The 4,011-nt window shown below is 34.7% G+C and overlaps 1 non-coding gene across 1 annotated transcript; it reads right to left on the bottom strand.

Moving 5' to 3' along the window:
- Positions 1-3,687: 3,687 nt before the first annotated feature.
- Positions 3,688-3,794, bottom strand: LOC121205945 (small nucleolar RNA R71). The gene has a single exon (XR_005901019.1). It is a non-coding gene; the product is annotated as a small nucleolar RNA R71 (small nucleolar RNA).
- Positions 3,795-4,011: the final 217 nt, after the last annotated feature.

Genomic DNA, 4,011 nt, shown 5'->3' with positions numbered 1-4,011 from the left:
AATTAACTAATGGTTTAATTATCATTTAAGAACCTCCCATTTAAAAATTCATAACAATTGGACACCTCTAACATGTAGAACTCAACTTTTACACTTTTTACAATTTAGTCCTTTTGACCAAATTGAGTGCCCAAACGTCGAAATTTTCGAACGAAATTTTCACGAAATCATTTCGTGAAATCGTAGACCATAAAAATATAATAAAAATAAATTTTCTTACGTCAGATTTGTGGTCCCGAAACTACTGTTCCGACTAGGCCCTAATTCGAGATGTTACAATATAATTAAATACAATCATAGCAAAATAGATTTCAAGTTTATTAACAATAATATGGATAACATGCTTATTTAGTCACACGGACTTACCTCGAATACAATTTCGGCTAATTACTCCATTTTAGTTCATAACCTCGTACTTTTCGATTTAAGCCCAAATCTCAATTTTCTTGATCTAACATGATCAAATTCATTCATTTAATCATTACATTAATTAAAACATTCTATAATTCACAATTTGGCAAAATGATCGTTTTGCCCTTAAACTTTACAAAAATTATGATTTTTCCCTTAGACTCGTAAATTGAATTTTATCGAATTTCCTCCTTTACCAAGCCTAGCTGAATTCTTTTTATAACTATAGCAACTCACAATTTCAATTATTCCACACATTTACAACTTATTTTACAACTTTACAAAATAGCCCATTTTTAGGTGTTTTCAGGCAAACTTCTTTCACAAAAGTTGTTTATTACACAACCAAGTCTCATTTTCTTCCATAAAAATTTAGCAAACAACATAAGTGCTCTCATAGAAAAACCCTAGACTTTATACCATTTTATAAAATAGTCCCCAAAAGTGTAAAAATAATCAAGAAAAGTTATTAAAATCACTTACTTGCAAGAGAACTAAGTGGCTGAAAGCTCAAGCTCTTAAAACCCCCTTGTTTGCTACCATTTTCGGTGGGGAAGAAGAAAGATAAAAAGATGATACCTTTTGTTTTATTTTATTCTATTTCTAGTCAAAATTAAGTCACCAACCACACCAAAATTTGACTTTTCTACTTTCTTTCTCTCTATGGCCGGCCAAGCACCTTTTTTAGGGTCTATTTACACTTTAACACTCCAAATTTTGGTTCTCTAGCTATTTAACATATTTAGCTAGCAAAACAAAACTTTTTCCTTTTATGCGATTTAGTCTTTTTTCACAATTAAGCATGGAATCACTAAAATTATTTCACCAAAATTTTCATTCACTCATATAATCATGCTATAACACATAAAATAACATTATAAATAATTTCCCTGGCCCCGAAATAGTGGTTCTAAAACCACTATTCTGACTAGGCCCAAAATCGGGCTGTTATAGAAAATATGGTCAAAGAGTCATTGCATGCAAGGGTATAAACGTGAAACAAACTCAAAAAGCCTGGTATATATACACGATATAAGTACTCCTTCTTTGGTGCACAAGCTCTATAACTGAACTTGTGTGAGGAGGAAATGAAAGGATATTGTGTAATATGATAAAAGAAGACACAAGTTTTGCCACCGATATGGCACTTTGGTGCAAACCGCGACTGGTGAAAACCTGGCCTTGCAGAGGAACATATATGTGATAAACCATAATTTATACATATTTTTATCCCATGCTTAGCCTATTTATGAATGGTTTCTCCTTAGATTTCGTGAATTCGATGCTCCTAATCCTTTAATTTCATGTTTTATACTTAGGAGAGCATAGGAGAGTAAAAAGAGCGAGAAACGGGCCGAAAACAGAGAAAATGGACCCACGTTGGAAATCAACATGGCCTGGACTTTCTCACACGGGCGTGTCATACGGCCGTGTCCCTTTGCCAGGATTGAAGCACGACTTACACGGGTATGCTACACGCCCGTGCCTGTTCAACAGCCTTGACCACGGGCTGGAATAATCACACGAGCATGTCTCTGCCGAGCCTAAGTATAACCTTATTCGGAAAAGGCCAATTTTAAGGGCTCATAGGCATTCTAAAGCCTATTTAAACACCTAATGAGGCACTTAGAAGGGGGACACAGAGTAGGAAGCAAGGAATCACTCCAAGAAAGCCGATTGATCCATTTCAGAAGCTGGATTCATCATCAAGACTAAAGATCTCCCTTCAAGTTCCTTCAGAAGTTTTGGGTTTTCTTATGTTTTGTTATCTCTATGCTTTTGAGATGTTTTCTTTCATAAGTATGAACTAAACCCTCTAAATACGTAAGGGGAATCAAACCTAAGACGGATCTTGTTATTATTATCTGAATTGTATGATAAATATTTGACTTGTTCTTAATTATGTGTTCTTAATTCTTGTTTTGATATTTCAGGATATTGATTCAAGTTAAGCTCTTATTTAGAGGAGGAATAGACCCTGTCTAAGAGTAAATTTGTCATAATTAAGCGAAGTTGATTGCACACCTAGAGATAGGGTGATAAGATTTTGTCGGATTAGGGTGAAACCTAATAAGGGAATCCATAGATCGAGTTAATGCAATTCTAGGGTGTTAATTAGAAAGATATTTCAATTATTCAACCTAGGGTTAGATGTTATTAGTCTCGAGAGAGAAAATAATATAACTTAGGGATTTCTACGGATCAAGTCAAATGAATAAATTGTCTGATTCAGAGTCAAATTACAAGTGAAGTCTAGGTGGATTTTTCCTTAGGTATTGTCTTAGTCAATCGAATTTCCCCAAAAGTATTTTCCCAAATTTTTTTATGTGTATTCTTAGTTAATAATGAGTTTAGATAATCGAACCTCTTAATTTTTAGGCTAGATAATAAAAAGGAAGTAAATACTAGTATTCGTAGTTCCTTTGGGTTCGACAATCCGGTCTTGCTGAACTATACTACTGTTCGATAGGTACACTTCCCTTAATCGTGATAATAAGTTAGTCTCAAGAATGATTCTTTCATAAATCTTTAAAACCTGTTATGAATATCATGAATTAAGTTTTTGGCGCCGTTGTCGAGGAACTAGGATATTAGGAACACTCGATTTTTATTACTTTAGTCATTTTAATTTTATTGCAATATAAATTTTTATTTTATTTTCTAATTCTTAATTTATTTTCTTCTAACAGGTTTTTCTAGTTTATGACCAGAAGAAACCCATCAGGACCATTACTATTTGATAGTGAGCTTGATCGCACAGTTCGCAGAAACCAAAAAGATATAAGGCAAAGCTTACGATACACAGAGAAAGAGCTAGAGGACGATACTTCAACCACAACTAAGGAGATGGCTGAAAACCAAGAAAATCCACTACCTCCTGCAATTGCAGTAAATCAGAATCCTGCTCCACGCACTATGCATGATTATGCTAAACCTTCTTTAACAGGAACTGAATCGAGCATAGTTAGACTTGTTGTAGCTGCAAATACTTTTGAACTAAAACCCAACACAATTCAAATGATACAGCAATTTGTTCAGTTTGATGGTTTGCAGGACGAAGATCCCATCGCTCACTTGGCAAATTTCTTAGAATTTTGTGACACTTTTAAAATAAATGGCGTTTTTGATTACGCCATTCGCCTTCGGTTGTTTCCCTTTTCATTGAGAAACAAAGTTAAACAGTGGTTGATTTCGTTACCACAATGGTCAATCACTACTTGGGAACAAATGACCTAAAAGCTTTTATTAAAATATTTTTCGCCGGCTAAAACGGCTAAATTATGTAATGATATCTCTTCTTTTGTGCAGATGGATTTAGAAACACTCTACGATACATGGGAGAGATACAAGGACCTCTAGAGAAGATGCCCTCACCATGGGTTACCACTCTGGCTATAGGTTCAAACGTTTCATAATGGCATGAATCCTTCGACTCGACAGATGATTGACGCAGCTGCTGACGGAACCATCAATAATAAGACACCTGAAGATGCTTATGAATTTATAAAAGAGATGTCACTGAATAATTATCAGTGGCAAGTCATGAGGACAAAGCCAACAAAAGCAGTCGGCGTTAACGTCGATTCAGTCACCATGCTC

Source organism: Gossypium hirsutum, chromosome A08, assembly GCF_007990345.1.
Source record: "Gossypium hirsutum isolate 1008001.06 chromosome A08, Gossypium_hirsutum_v2.1, whole genome shotgun sequence".
Lineage (NCBI taxonomy): Eukaryota > Viridiplantae > Streptophyta > Magnoliopsida > Malvales > Malvaceae > Gossypium > Gossypium hirsutum.
This window is presented reverse-complemented; position numbering and strand designations above follow the sequence as displayed.